Source organism: Leopardus geoffroyi, chromosome D2, assembly GCF_018350155.1.
Source record: "Leopardus geoffroyi isolate Oge1 chromosome D2, O.geoffroyi_Oge1_pat1.0, whole genome shotgun sequence".
Classification (NCBI taxonomy): Eukaryota; Metazoa; Chordata; class Mammalia; order Carnivora; family Felidae; genus Leopardus; species Leopardus geoffroyi.
Window position 1 is genome coordinate 25,732,269 of NC_059334.1, and position 15,946 is coordinate 25,748,214.

A 15,946-nucleotide genomic window follows, 5' to 3' on the forward strand; every position below is an offset into this window, starting at 1 on the left:
CTCCGAGCCTTGTTTTAATGCTTTTGAAGATAGAATTTTATTTTATTTATTTATTTTGAGAGAGAGAGCACATGAGCGAGCCGGGGTGGGGGGATGGGGGGAGGGGCAACCGAAGAAAGAATTCCAGGCAGGCCCCCCCACCATCATCATGGAGCTCGTGGCAGGGCTCCATTTCACGACTGTGAGCAGAAATTAAGAGTTGGAATATTTAGTCACCCAGGTGTCCCTGAAGATAGAATTTTAAATAAAGACCATGCCTTTGTGACCTGTCCAATTACATCATAAGCAATTTGAGGGCAAGGGACAGTAGCCTACATTTTTATGTCTAACATCGAGCATACCGTCTTGCACAAACAAAATCCTGGGAACATGTTTATTAAAGATCTAATTGAAAAATTGAATATAAGATTGGCCAAGCTGCAATATGAATAAGCTTTTAGAATATTTATATTCTTTTAAATGTTTCTATTTCTTTTTATTATTTAATAGTGAAGAAGATTTTAGAATCTACTTACCAGGGATTGCAAACTCAAATACCTACCAGGCGGGGCACCTGGGTGGCTCAGTCTGTTAAGCGTCCAACTTCAGCTCAGGTCATGATCTCACAGTTGGTAAGTTCGAGCCCCACTGCTGACAGCTCAGAGCCTGGAGCCTGCTTCTGATTCTGTGTCTCCCTCCCTCTCTGCCCCTCCCCCACCTGTGCTCTGTCTCTGTCTCTCTCTCTCTGAAATATAAATAAATATTAAAATAATAAACTTTCAAATGCCTACCAGGGATCAAGTAAATAATGAGAAATGATCCTGGCTGTGATGAGAGATAATAGTGGGGAGCTTGGAGAGCTGGAGATTATTGGAGAGCACTCTGAATGTCCTCTCTACAGGGGGCAGCTGACGTTCTGTCCTCGCCAACTGTTGGATGAGAGAGTGGCAGCAGTATTGGCAAAACTTCTGGATATATATGTGAAATTTGTATATGTTTATGGCTGGATTAGCCAGTTAGGGAATTCTGCTAGAAACAATATCCATTTTAGACTTCTCGAGGTTAATAATATTTATAGTTCCTAATAATGTATTTATTGAAGATGCTTTGGGAATTATCCTATGATTTTGAAGCTCTAATTTTCCTTGTCTTCCTTTCCAATTTTAACGGGAGTACTTTACCACTGCAACCTTCTGTTTTGCTCAGTTTAGTGGCAGAGATATCTAAAAGGCAGAAAAGACCGCTATTAACTATTGCTGAACTTTCACCTTCTACTGACAAAAGTGCTGACTAGTTATTTGCCTTTTCAGATTATTTGCCATGACAAACAATTTTTTAAAGACACGTGAAAGAGAACAGATTTTCAGTCAACCAATAAATAGATTATCTACAGATGTGCTTACAGAGAGACTACAAAGATTATGCATACTCTTCTATTTAGATGTGGTTTGCTCGGGTGCTGGCTTCGGCAGCACATATACTAAAATTAGATGTGGTCAGCTTGGGGACCTGGGTGGCTCAGTCAGTTAAGCGTCTGACTTCGGCTCAGGTCATGATCTCACAGCTTGTGAGTTCGAGCCCCGTGTCAGGCTCTGTGCTGACGGCTCAGAGCCTGGAGCCTGCTTCGGATTCTGTGTCTCCCTATCTCTCTGCCCCTTCCCCACCCATCCTCTGCGTCTCTCAAAAATGAATAAGTGTTAGGGGCGCCTGGGTGGCGCAGTCGGTTAAGCGTCCGACTTCAGCCAGGTCACGATCTCGCGGTCTGTGAGTTCGAGCCCCGCATCAGGCTCTGGGCTGATGGCTCAGAGCCTGGAGCCTGTTTCCGATTCTGTGTCTCCCTCTCTCTCTGCCCCTCCCCCGTTCATGCTCTGTCTCTCTCTGTCCCAAAAATAAATAAAAAAAACGTTGAAAAAAAAATTAAAAAAAAAAAAATGAATAAGTGTTAAAAAAAAAATTAGATGGGGTCAGCGCAGATCACTGCAATACACTGTTGATCAAACTAGTCTTCTGAGCGCTTGTGGCCAGACAACCGGTGAGTTTCATACACACAAATTGTCTGTGTACCAGAGAGTAATGGCTCAAGCAGAGCCACCTGAGTTTCATAAGACCTGTTCCAATTTGCAGTTGATTCAATGTTGAGGGGACCTAATAAAGGTAGTAAATGAGTCATTTTCCAACATGATATAACTAGAATTGGTTCTTGGCCCAGAAAGATGTGAGTCAGTTTAGTCCTGACTCAGTTCCCAGTCTGATGCACAGTGACTCACTTCCCTATGTGATGTCATGTTTGTTCCTTGTAAGATGTGACCTCCTCGTTGTTTTGTTGTATTGGGGTTGTTTTCTTTTTTTGAAATAGAAGAAGAAAATGAGAATATTGTAGAATAAGATGAAATACTCCAAGGAATACAGAATCAGACTAATAAAAAAAGGCCTTGATTTTCTCATAGTGAGCCTGGAGGAATAATTAAGCTTTAAATGCTTATATTGTTGTTCCCATCTATTAGGATGGTTAATTTCCAAACAGCCTAGCTATTAGCCAACATTTGATTGAAAACATTTTGCATGTAAAAGAAGAAAAATTGGTATAACAACAATCATTTGGTAGATATATTTACAAAAGGCAGCTGCATTTGGGAAAAAGTTAACAATAGATGGTCAGATTAAAGAGGACACATGGATTGATCTTTCTAGAAGGATACATTAATTTATATACAGAAAGTAAACCCAAAATGGAACATTTATTATGAAACCCATGAGCATTTCAGAATACGTATAATTTTAAAAAAATACTGCAAAGATGGCTTTTTATGCTTATGTCAATAACGTATGAAATTCAGCGTGCATGACTTGTATTGCAGGTCAACCGAGGCTGAGGAGAAAAGCAACGTTTGCATCTCAGACACTGTGTTGGTGAAATGGATTAACTTTGGTCTTCCCGGGCCGACCAAACACTCTCATCATCTGTGATGATGACTATACTGAGAAAGTCGAAACAATGTAAGTTAAGACCGTTTCAATGACAAGCAATAAAAGCCCCTTTTGGCTAATTTAAGCTAAAAGGGGGATATTTTAAGGATGGATGAATCAGAGTAGTTGCCAAATAACCAAGTCTCAGAGCACTTTGGGGGTCCTCAGATAAGGTACTTCTGGACCCAATAGGGTTCTATCAACTTGAGACTGCCCCAACAGTCTTCTATACCCATTTCTCCCTATTCGTGTTTCAAATACCTAGAAGAATGAGCCATTAATTGGCCCACCTTGGCAGGTATATCTCCCTTTGGGTGAATCATCCTCTCTGACAGAGGGGCTGACTGCACAGTTCCCATTGGGAGAACTGTCGTGGGCTGGTAGTCATCATGTCCTGTGTCTGCTACAGAGACCTTTTGCTTTGTTCTCCAACTTCTTTCCCTTACAGCCCCAATCATAACATTTTAATCTATCCTGTAAATGAGTGCTTCTCAGCATTTTATGTTCAAATAGATCACCTGGGGATCTTTTTTTTTTAACGTTTATTTTTGAGAGAGAGAGGGAGAGCGTGTGCGCAAGCGGGACAGGGGCACAGATTGGGGGACAGAGGATCCAAAGCAGACTCTGCACTGACAGCAGTGAGTCCAATGTAGGGCTTGAACTCGTGAACTGTGAGATCATGACCCAAGGCAAAGTCAGATGCTGAACTGAATGAACCACCCAGGTGTCCCCCTCCCCACCAGGGATCTTCTTAAAATGTAAATTCTGACCCAGCAGAACTCAGGTAGTACCTGAGATTGTGCCTTTATAACAAGCTCCTAACTGTTGTCAATAATGCCAATCCATTGACCACACTTTTACTTTGGTCACCTAATTAATATCCATTCTCTCCCCCCGACCTCCTAATAGCACAGCAAATTATCCAAGTATTTATTTCTACCCCTATACAATCTCTATGCTTTGGAGGAAATTGAACATACTCCCAGTTCTAGTGGTGGGTACCAACTGGCTTGACCCCATCTGTCATTCAATGTTATTTCAATGGCCCAGAATCTACAACAGTGGCTAACAAGTAGTAGACAACAGATATTTGTTAAATGAATACATGAATTGATGTGAGCACAGATACATGATATGAGCTTATCCAGTTTAGATGGATTTCAGGACACTGGCTTCGAATGCTGGTCTGGAAGCCCTCTTTGCCAATGGATATGAACATTCAAGATTTAATTTTGACTGGCAGCCTTCCTACAACTGTTAGGAAGTCAGCCATAGAATGAGGCTGACACTAGAGAAGGCAGTACGGAGAGACAGAGAGAAATGGGCCACTGATGACATCACTGAAACACTGGATGACCTATGTCCACCCAAAAGTTACAAGAACCAAAAATTGCCTTCAATTTTAAAGCCAGTTTTAGTTGGATTTTTGTTACAACATAGAGTCTTAACTGACAGTGGGAAATGTCTTACTCCATTCCTAGGACATCCCATTATGGTACAATATGGGTACCTTCAGAAGTCAACGTGGTCAGAAAGCATTCTACAACACTCTATGGCATGGATTTAGAAACAGACTTTACTGCGAAACTTACTAAGAAAGTGTTGGCAGGAATGGCACAAGTCTGTGATCTTAACCTCTCATCCATCTAAGGAAAGGCATACTGGAATACGGAAGGTGTATATTCCAGGCAAAGGACCCTATATCCTTGTTGCTTTCCATAAAGGGGAAGTGAGAGAACAACTCGTCCATGGGGGTACAAACAGATACTGGGGCAGGGTGTTTAATAGTGTTAAGTGTTCTCAGGATGTCCAGAAGAGCCAGTTTTGCAGCTTTGGAGATTTGAGGCCTGAGGGAGGAAGCCAACAGTCCTATATAGGAAGCTGAGTTGAGTTTGGAGGAGCCCATCCCACTAGGAGAAGGGGGAGGGCCCTGATCCAGCTGGCCTGTCCAGGCTGCCTAAAGTGACCTCCCAGAGTCATTTCTAGAAAATTTAGCTTGGCACCCACACTAACCTAAACTCTTTTCCTAGCCAGTTGCTTAAAACTGCCTTCACATGCTTCACCACTGCCTTCAGGAGAAAGTCCATAGAGTTTGTTTTCCAATATAGTCATCATCTGAATGAAGCTAACTCTTGAGTCTTTCTTGTGTTGCCCTGACATTGTACCATAAACTTCAGCTCTAGCAGATGATCTTCTGGGCTCCAAACATTTTGTATATCATCACCCCTCAGTGTCTGGAAGACTCGTGCACCATACTTCTTCCTGGAATGCGTCTCATGGAGCACTCTGCCCACTCAATTTCCTCATGATCAAAGCCCGTTGATCCTTTACGTTTCAGCTCAACTGTTACTCTCTCTGGGAAACAGTCCCAGAGCTTTAATCCCCACACCCAGCATAATTAATCATTACTGCCTTTCCGTTCCCATAGCACTTGGTTCACACTGCTAGCTCACACTTATCACCTTGTTAAGCAACATATCCATGGCCTCCCCTAGATTATGAGTTTCCCTAGCATAGAGATCTTGTCTTATTTGTCTTTATAGCTTAAGCCCCACTGGGCTGCTCTCCATGGGACTGATCCTGCTGGCCTCTCTGTAGGATCCTGACCTTAATTCTCATTAGGGAGCATGCCTTAAGGCCAAAGTTTACCAAGAAATTATATAGGGTTTTCCCTGATGAAAGAGAATCTAAAGATGGACTAGGTACAGCCTGTTAAAATGCTGGAATTTGTACCCAAGCTGGAGAGGGCCAAATGAGTTTGGAAGGGAACAAAATTAGGAAAAGAAGCTTGATCTTTTGGAACAAGTTCCCAGCGGGTCAGGAAACTTGGCTTTGGAGAATGGCCACCGATAAATGGAACAGTAGAATAGTTTTTAAAATAACGCCCCTCTCCTTTGGCCTTTTCTCAGTTTGATTGTATTGCTGTTAACTTTGTTACTAAAGCGGCGTGCTCAGGATACCAGGAAGCACGTCTAGAAACAGCTGTGTAGATGGCTGATCATTGATTTGCCCCCACCGTTAGGGCACATGAGGTAGGATTCCTCTTTCCACAGCCGTGGCTCGAGGGTTGCTCTTGTACTAATGACAGGCACCCAGATTAGCCCACATGGAGTTAAGGGAAATAGTTGATTCTTTCATTTTCTTTGGGCCAACACACTTCAGAGATTTGCAACTATACACTTTGACCTCTGCGGATTTTTAGAACAACAGGGTCCAGAGCAGAGCCAGCAGGTCACATGGCTTTTCTGAAAGTTTATTCAGTCACCTCCGGATATACCTGAAAGCAGGCTGATGCCAAAATACATGGGACCTTGGGCGTGAGCCTGCCGGAGAGCACAGCCCTGAAGGCCTAATGGAGCGGTTGGCACCGGTGACAGTCTGCAGGCCCAGTCTGGCCTCCACGGCAGCTGCACATGTTCCTGGGACCAGAGCCAGCTGGTGCTCATGGCAATGGTTTCTGGGTCCTGGCACTATCCCAAGATAGGCCCAAGCTCCTTAGCCCTGATCTGGCAGTGGCTTTGTTCTAGCTCTAAACTGAAGTTCAGCCCCCTGAAGTACAAGGTGAAGGTAGGCCCTCGAACCTTAACCTATGTGCTCCTCCCAGACTGACACGCCCTCTGCTCCAGGTGAGACTAAGGGCCCAGGGGCAGGGCCAGGGCTGGTCCTTTGGGTGTAATGCCCGAAGTTCCTAAACCTCCCACAAAAGACCACCAGAGTCGTGAGTCAAAGCCAAGCGGCAAGGGCGTTTATTGCAGGTTCGAACCTGGACCTCTGCGCACTCGTTGCTGGTGACGCTAAGAGGCCTCGATTAGGGTTGGTACAGCGTTTTTATAGACAGGGACAAACAGCATGGGTGAGGTTTCAAATTATGAGGGTCCTGATTGGTTGATTTTAAAGTAAGGCCATTTGTTGTTTTCTGACTGGACTGGGCGTCCTTTGTCTGTCCTTCGGCGGGAAGGCTCTGTCCGTTGATTGTGGCGGGAGAGAGAAGGGGGAAGGGGAGGAATGTGTTAAGCAAGCAAGATTACAGAAGCGAGAGACGCCAGTTGGTTTAAGTACAATTACTCATTTCATTACATATCAGACTACATTTAGGAAGGTTTACAACCCATTCTACTACACAGCGGGTTACATTCAGGAAAGGTCTCACAATGCTCATAGCAAACAGCAAGCAAAACAGACTTCTCAGCAATTGTATTCCTTATCAAAGATCCATAATAAGCAGAAAAGAGAACCTAGCTTTAAACTAAGACAGGGCTGTCATTTGGATTGCTCCTTTCATTCCCCCCTTTTTCTTGTGCCTAAAGAGCCAATCTTGGATCTTCAGTTTTCTATTTGTAATGTCTCGAGTGGTTGGTACTGAGTTCGTAAGACCATTAATTGTATAGCATTGAACCTGTCTTGGACAAAATTAATAATTTTGTTTATGATGCAGGGTCCGAATGTGAGAGCGAGAAGTAGGATGGCCAAAGGCCCGAGTAAGGCGGAGAGCAGGGTAGTTAACCATGGGGACGCCCTGAACCAGGATTCAAACCATCCAGCCTCCTGTTCTCTTTCCTTTTTTCATTTATTTAGCCCTTCTCGGACCTTGGCCATAGAATCTCTTACTATTCCTGTGTGGTCAGCATAGAAACAACATTCTTCTCCTAGTGCTGCACAGAGACCACCTTGCTGTAGGAACAGCAGGTCTAATCCTCTCCTGTTTTGTAAAACTACTTCCGAGAGGGAGGTTAGGGATTTTTCAAGCGAAGTGATAGCAGTTTCTATTTTTTCTATATCTTTGTCAACCGCTTCTCTAAGGATACTAAATCCTTTGTTTTGTATAGTTAAGGCCGAAATCCCTGTCCCAGTTCCGATGGCCCCGAGTCCAAATATGGTGGCTAAAGTTAGAGTCCCTGCAGTAATGAGTTCTCGTTTAGTCACTTTTTTAGGTGCTATCCACATCTGGTCTACATATTCAGCTGTGTGGTATATGATTTTTGGGAACACAATTACCATTACACAGAATTCTGACTGATTGAACATATCTTTATAGAGGCAAGGGGTTAATCCCGCATGAGAACAAAGCCACCATGCGTTATTTGGTGGAATAATCCAGTTCCCTGAAGTATTGAATATATTTCTGTTACTTATGCATAAGTGGCTATATTTTGTTGGTACTGCTCCTATACATGTCCCGTTTCCCGTAAGCACTGGTAGTGTGAGGCCGGGTCTTTTCTGTCCCCAACTGCAAGCGTCTGAGTTGTTTGCAGTGCTATAATTTCCTATTATTGCTACCGACTCGTAAAATGGAGGTTTTGTGGAATAACACAGCCAACAAGCTTCTGTTTCATTGGGTTTAGTATGGTTTAAGGCCTTATAAGTGGTATTCATTATTACCCATAAGGGGTCATCTTTGAATGGGATTTGAATTTTCAGGGCCTTTTTTGGGGGGCTACTTGCCTGTGATGGTATGGGGCCTAGTAGTGGGTTTTGGAGATGGCTTGTTAGGGCCCTTTCCCATGGGGCTTGGTCCCACTAGTACTGGTGGGACTTTGGGCTGTGCCTTTAATTTTATCTGAATGAGGGTTCCATAGAGAGGATACTGATATAAATAGAGTCCCCAAGTCAGCCCGTGAACCCATCGAGGGTCCTTTTTTCCCTCTTCTGTGAACTGCACACGGATGAGATTACAATTTTCATTATACCTGGTGCGAGTACATGGTTGGACATAGGACATTTCAATGAATTGGGAGGTTACTTTCCACTTCCATTCCCCATCATTAGTTGTGACACAACTCCATGCGGCGCAATAGAGAGATTCTATCCCCCCACAGGTGCGTTTCATCTTTCCTGGTTCCCTAAATCCCGGACATGCATAAAATCCATTTCTACTGATTGACACCCTTCGCTGTTTCTTCCTCCACTCACCCCCTTCCATATCTTCTAACGGACTGACTTTTTCTAGATTAAAATATAAATCTGGCCACCAGGTATTCAGGGGGACATCTGTCTTAGTGGTGACATTATATATTTCATGGGTTTCTAGGTTAGTAATTTCCCAGGTTAAAGTATAGGGTGTATGGGGGTTACTTGCAATGCTTATCAGTCCGTAGGAGGTGAGCAGGAGTACGCTAATGAGGGTTCCTCCGATCATTGTAGGTCCGGAGCTGCTGCAACAGTCCTGGTATGGGACACCCAGGCCTTTGGTCTTAGCTGGTTTTCGGGGTCAGGTTTTCGACGCAGAGTCAATTTTAAAGGATGGGTCTTACTCTGGTCAACCGTCCAGGCGGTGTTGGCTTCCGGCACGAAGTCTTTTTGAACCGCAAAGGTATCAGCTGGTCGGGCGTGGGTGTAATGGATCCAGGTAGCAATTCCGTCGACTTTGAGAGCAGTGGGTGTGGTTAGGATCACAATGTAGGGTCCCTTCCACCGTGGTTGGAGGGTCTCTTGCTGGTGTCTCCGCACGTATACCCAATCTCCGGGTCGGTAGTGATGCGGCTCGGGAGGGGGCCCGTTCTCATAAATGGCTCTCAATCTGGGCCAAACTTCCTGGTGGGTGTGCTGGAGTTCCCTCAGGGAAATAAGAAGTTCATGATCATCAATTTCAGTTAACACATTAGACTGTAGGTTGGGAATTATAGGGGGGGGGCACTCCATACATGATTTCAAAGGGGGTTAATCCAAGTTTGTAAGGGGAATTCCGCACCCTGAACAGAGCGTAGGGGAGTAAGACTACCCAGTTAGCGCCAGTCTCCATGGTCAATTTGGTTAGGGTCTCTTTTAGGGTTCTATTCATTCTTTCTACCTGTCCTGAACTTTGGGGTCTATATGCACAATGTAGTTTCCAATCGGCCCCAATAAACTGCGCTATCCCTTGTATTACCTTTGAAATGAATGCTGGTCCGTTGTCTGATCCTATTAGGGTAGGGAATCCGTACCTGGGCATGATGTCTTCCAATATTTTCTTTGCTACTACCTGCGCAGTCTCATGCTTGGTGGGGAAGGCCTCTGTCCATCCTGAAAAGGTATCTATAAACACTAGCAGATATTTGTATCCATATTTTCCAGGCTTTACCTCGGTGAAGTCTACTTCCCAATAGGCTCCCGGCCTGGTTCCGCGAGTTCTGGAGCCAGGGTTTTTCCCGTGGTTGGTGGCGTTAGTTAGTTGGCAAGCTTTACAGCTAGTAACTATCTGTTCGATTTTTGTCCTAGAGTCTTTGATGGTGATCCTAGCATGTCTTATTAAGTCTTGCATTTTTCTCGTGCCCATATGAGTGGCTCGGTGCATCTTGGATAAGACTTTATTTCCCATTTCCTCTGGGAGGATTATGCTACAGTCCGCTGCTCTCCACCATCCGTTAAGGCACTGAGTCATAGGCAATTTTTGGATCCAGTCTAGGTCTTTTTTAGTGTAGGTGGGACTTTCTGGTAAACTAGCTGGACCGGGGTCTGGTAGGGTGGTCATTAAAACACAGTCCACCTGTAAGGCCACCTCTCGGGCCACCTGGTCAGCCAGATTATTTCCTCTGGCCACCGGTGTGATCGGTTTTTGGTGGCCTGGGCAATGTATGATGGCTAATCGTTTAGGCAGCCAGAGTGCCTTTAAAAGAGCCACTATTTCTTCTTTGTTTTTGATGGTTTTCCCCTCTGCAGTTAACAGTCCCCTCTCTCTGTATATAGCTCCATGTATGTGGGCCGTAGCAAAAGCATATCTGCTATCGGTGTACACATTTAGTCTCTTATCTTTTCCCAAAGTCAGTGCCTTGGTTAAGGCCACAAGTTCAGCTCGTTGGGCAGAGGTGCCAGCTGGCAAAGGCTCTGCCCAAACAGTCTCAGTTTCAGTTGTGACTGCTGCCCCCGCGTACCTTTGACCCTGATGTATAAAGCTGCTGCCGTCAGTGAACCAGGTAACTTCGGCGTCCGGCAGCGGATGATCCTGTAAATCTTCCCGAGTTCCATGAACCTGTGCCAATATCTCAGTGCAGTCATGGAGAGGGGTATCTAAGTCCGGGTCTGGTAACAGGGAGGCAGGGTTTAGTGTTCGGGTGGGAGCATAAATGATTCTGAGGGGATTTAATAATAGTCCCTGGTAGTGAACCAGTCGGGCGTTACTAATCCATCGGTCAGGAGGTTGTTTGAGGACTCCCTCGATGGCATGAGGGGTTGTGATATGTAACTCTTGTCCCATAGTTAACTTATCAGCATCCTTTACCATTAGAGCTGTAGCAGCGATCATACGGAGGCAAGGGGGCCAGCCAGCCGCTACTGGGTCCAGTCTTTTCGAAAGATAGGCAACGGGCCTGGGCCATGGGCCAAGGAGTTGCGTCAGCACTGCTTTGGCTACCCCTTTATTTTCATCTACGAAGAGATGAAAGGGTTTGGAGATATCGGGGAGCCCTAAGGCTGGTGCCGACAACAGGGCGAGTTTAATTTGCTGGAAAGCCCGCTCAGTTTCCTCTGTCCACTCAAAGGGCGCCTGTTCTCGGGTGACCAAGTAAAGAGGTTTAGCCATCTCGGCGAACCGAGGTATCCACAGGCGGCAGAACCCGGCTGATCCCAGAAACTCTCTTACCTGCCTTTGGGTTGTGGGTCGGGGGATGCGGAGAACGGTTTCCTTCCGTGCATCAGTGAGCCATCGTTGGCCTTCCCTTAACAGATAGCCCAAGTAGGTTACCTCGGATCTGCAAATTTGGGCTTTCTTTGCTGAAGCCCGGTACCCCAGGGCACCAAGTGTCCGGAGGAGATTTTTGGTGCCTTGCAAGCAAGCTTCGGCAGTCTCAGCGGCGATTAAAAGATCATCAACGTACTGTAAGAGAGTCACTTCGGGGTTTTGATTCCGGTACTCACCCAGATCCTCGTGGAGTGCCTCATCGAACAAGGTGGGTGAGTTTTTAAATCCTTGGGGGAGCCGGGTCCAGGTGAGTTGCCCATTTATGCCTCTCTCAGGGTCGGACCACTCGAAGGCGAAGAGCTCTTGGCTTTTGGGGGCCAGAGGCAGGCTGAAAAAAGCATCTTTTAAATCAAGGACCGTATACCATTGTTTTTCTGGGCTGAGGGCACTTAGGAGGGTATAGGGGTGGGTACTGTTGGGTGTATGTCCATGACTCGGCGGTTAACTTCTCTCAGGTCCTGTACCGGACGGTAGTCTGCACTGTTAGGTTTTCGTACGGGCAGTAGGGGGGTGTTCCAGGCTGAATGGCAGGGACGCAAGATGCCTAAGTCTAGGAGGCGACGGATATGTGGTGTGATGCCATTTTTGGCCTCCATTGACATCGGGTATTGTCGGACCCGAACTGGATCTGCCCCTGGCTTCAGCTCTATGAATAGAGCTGGGCGATGTTTAGCCAACCCCATACCCCCGGTTTCAGCCCATGCTTCTGGAAACCGCTGGAGCCAGGGCTCTATGTTTTGACTTTGCGAGGGTGGCCCCTGATGGAGTTGATATTCATCTTCTAATCTCAGAGTAAGTATGGTAATGGGTTGGTTGTGAGGGCCAGTCACTTGGGGGCCCCCTGACGTAAAATGAATCTGGGCCCCCATTTTAGTGAGTAAGTCTCTTCCTAATAATGGGCACGGGCTGTCAGGGATGACTAGGAAGGAATGGGTGACCTTTCCATTTCCTAGGTCCACAGTTCTCTGGGTGGTCCAGGGATATTTTCTTATTCCAGTAGCCCCTTGGACCCAGGAAGATTTTTCAGAAATTTTTCCATGGGGTCGGATCAAGACCGAATGTTGTGCCCCTGTGTCGACTAAGAATTGAACTGGGTTCCCCTCCACTTGTAGCGTTACCCTAGGTTCGGGGAGGGGATCCGAACCCCGTCCCCCCTATTCTGCATCTTGAGTGAAGAGGGCGGGTGTAGTTTTTGGTGCCACGGTTTTTGACCATGATGTGGCTTTTTCTTTTTAGGGCATTCTCGGGCCCAGTGGCCTTTTTCTTTGCAATAGGCACATTGGTCCTTATCTAGGGGCTTTTGGACAACAGTAGCCAGGACTTTGGTCATTTTTTCGGTGGCTTTAAGTTGCCTGTCCTCTGGAGTCTCTCTATTATTATAGACACGCTGGGCAATGCGGAGTAAGTCCTGAATCTGTTTTCCCTCCAGGTCCTCTAGCTTCTGGAGTTTCTTTTTAATATCAGTGGCTGCTTGATTTACAAAGGCCATTACAACAGCAGCTTGATTTTCGGGGGCCTCGGGGTTCATGGGGGTATACTGCCTAAAGGTTTCCATTAATCTTTCTAAATAAGAGGCAGGGCTCTCTGTCTTACCTTGTATTATTGAATACACTTTTGCCAAATTAGTGGGCTTGCGTGCAGCAGCCCGGAGACCCGCCATTAGAGTCTGGCGATAAATGCACAGCCGTCCCCTACCCTCTGCCGTGTTGTAGTCCCAGCCATCCTGTGGGGGTCGGGTCAAGGGAAAAGCTGCATTAATGAGATCAAGGTTAGCAGTGGGTTGGCCGTCATCTCCAGGAACCAGCTTTCTTGCCTCCAATTGAATTCGTTCTCAATCCTCGGTGGTGAACAGGATTCGGAGGAGCTGCTGACAATCGTCCCAGGTGGGTTGGTGAGTAAACATAACGCTGTCTAAGAGGCTTATTAAATCTTTAGGGTTGTCAGAAAATCGGGCATTCTGGGTTTTCCAGTTATATAGGTCACTAGTAGAGAAGGGCCAGTATTGAAGTCGGGGATTCCCCGTATCATCGGGAGGCCCTATTTCCCGTAAGGGTAAAGCTACGGTGGAGTCAGGAAGGCGGAGTCCTGGCTCACGTGGGGCCCGCCTACGGGTATGTCCAGCTGGCCCTTGAACTTCGCCCCCACTAGGCATGGGCGCGGGTTGAGCCTCCCTATTCTCCAGTTCTCCTATGGGTAGGGCTATGGGAGGCTCTGCCGGCGCAACAGGGATAGGGGCAGCTTGTGGAGTGCGAGGAGGAACCTGGTAAGGGGGAGGGTCTAGGAAAGGTGAATCTTGGCTGTCAGGGAAAATAGGGGGTGCAGTTGGAGTTGGCGGCTTGGGAGGATTGATAGGTTTTGCTGCTAGGATTTGACATGACTCCGCTATTAAGGAAGAGGTCATCCAAGGAGGAGGGTTTTCTACTAAATCTTGCCACACTAGAATATAGGGAATCTGATCCGAGTGACCTTCTTTCCCTGGTAGGAAAATTTTTGATTTTACTTTAAGGACCACAGGGAGGCAGAAGGTTCCCTCTGTAGGCCAATTAACCCCAAAGGTGGGCCATTCAGAGCGACAATAGGTAATCAACTTCCTTTTGTGAATGTCTAGGCTTAAGCTGTGTCCTCTAGCTCTTACGTCCCTGAAGTTGGCGAGAAGGAGGGAGAGAGGGGTGCTCTGCGTTTGGCCCATATTATGATTCTGAGGAAGAGGAGAGGAGAAGGGGGGGCGCCGTTGGCCAGGGGGCAAGAAGGAAAGCCGCAGGGAGCTGAGAAAGGAGGAGAGAGAAACGAAGGATGGAATAATTAATTCTGATCAGCCGAGAAAACACTTAATTCCAATAAAACATCCGACCCATGAAAGAAAAACAAGAACTAACAAAAATCTTTCGCAGCGGTTCCAACTTTCTGGTGCTGTCTCGGCCAACCCAACAGAAAGGGTTATGGCTAGGACGGCGGTAATTACAAGGGCCCAGGGGTGACAATACATTTAGACTGACAAAGAAGCACTCGCGTACTCACCCGTCCGCGTCCCTCGCGGGAACTTAGGTGCCTCTTAGCATGGGCGGGCAGGTATAAACCCCCTGCTTGGATCAAAAAAATTTTGACCGCCTTAAGCCATATGAGGATCACCGCGGAAATCGGGTTAGAGCCCACTCGAATCCCGTAGCTTATGCTGTGGGACTACACATAGGGTAAGTCAGGCGCGTGCCCCTGACTCCCAACAATCATTCCATTCAACAGACAGACACACAGGCACACATCACATCAAAATACGATTAACAATTGGCATGCCCAGATGGTTTTTCCTTTTTTAGACGCCTAGAGATATTTCTTAGCACTCTAGAGGTTCATAGAGAAAATGAAAGTATTTAGTTCGCAGGCGCGTTGGGCGTAAGCAGCCCACGGAAAAGAATCCAGATGGGCCAAGCAGCCCCCAGATGGACCGAGCAGGTCCCCAGTTGGACTGAACAGGCCCCCAGATGGGCCAGGCAGCCCCAGATGGACCGAACAGGTCCCCAGATGGGCCAAGGAGGCCCCCAGATGTCAGTGGACGTCTCCAACTGACCCCGGCTGAGTGCCCTATAGCGCGTCCGCCAGGGTCACACCAGCTTCCAGACAGAACCGGTTCTCCAGAGAAGAAGCACAGATCAGAGAGAAAAGGAAGAACGTTAGAGCCGGCTTACTTACCGATCGGAATCAGATACGACCCATTGATCAGAAGTCTGGTGGGCTCGGGGGAGATCTCGGTGGGACCTCCAAATGTAATGCCCGAAGTTCCTAAACCTCCCACAAAAGACCACCAGAGTCGTGAGTCAAAGCCAAGCGGCAAGGGCGTTTATTGCAGGTTCGAACCTGGACCTCTGCGAACTCGTTGCTGGTGACGCTAAGAGGCCTCGATTAGGGTTGGTACAGCGTTTTTATAGACAGGGACAAACAGCATGGGTGAGGTTTCAAATTATGAGGGTCCTGATTGGTTGATTTTAAAGTAAGGCCATTTGTTGTTTTCTGACTGGACTGGGCGTCCTTTGTCTGTCCTTCGGCGGGAAGGCTCTGTCCGTTGATTGTGGCGGGAGAGAGAAGGGGGAAGGGGAGGAATGTGTTAAGCAAGCAAGATTACAGAAGCGAGAGACGCCAGTTGGTTTAAGTACAATTACTCATTTCATTACATATCAGACTACATTTAGGAAGGTTTACAACCCATTCTACTACACAGCGGGTTACATTCAGGAAAGGTCTCACAATGCTCATAGCAAACAGCAAGCAAAACAGACTTCTCAGCAATTGTATTCCTTATCAAAGATCCATAATAAGCAGAAAAGAGAACCTAGCTTTAAACTAAGACAGGGC

General features: G+C 46.6%; 1 long non-coding RNA gene across 1 annotated transcript in view; it reads left to right on the plus strand.

Moving 5' to 3' along the window:
- Nucleotides 1-321: 321 nt before the first annotated feature.
- LOC123576577 overlaps nt 322-15,946 on the plus strand; it is a 37,342-nt gene continuing 21,717 nt past the window's right edge. The window contains exons 1-2 of the long non-coding RNA XR_006701494.1: nt 322-611; nt 2,838-2,976. This is a non-coding gene — a long non-coding RNA (uncharacterized LOC123576577). The remainder of the gene's footprint in view (nt 612-2,837; nt 2,977-15,946) is intronic.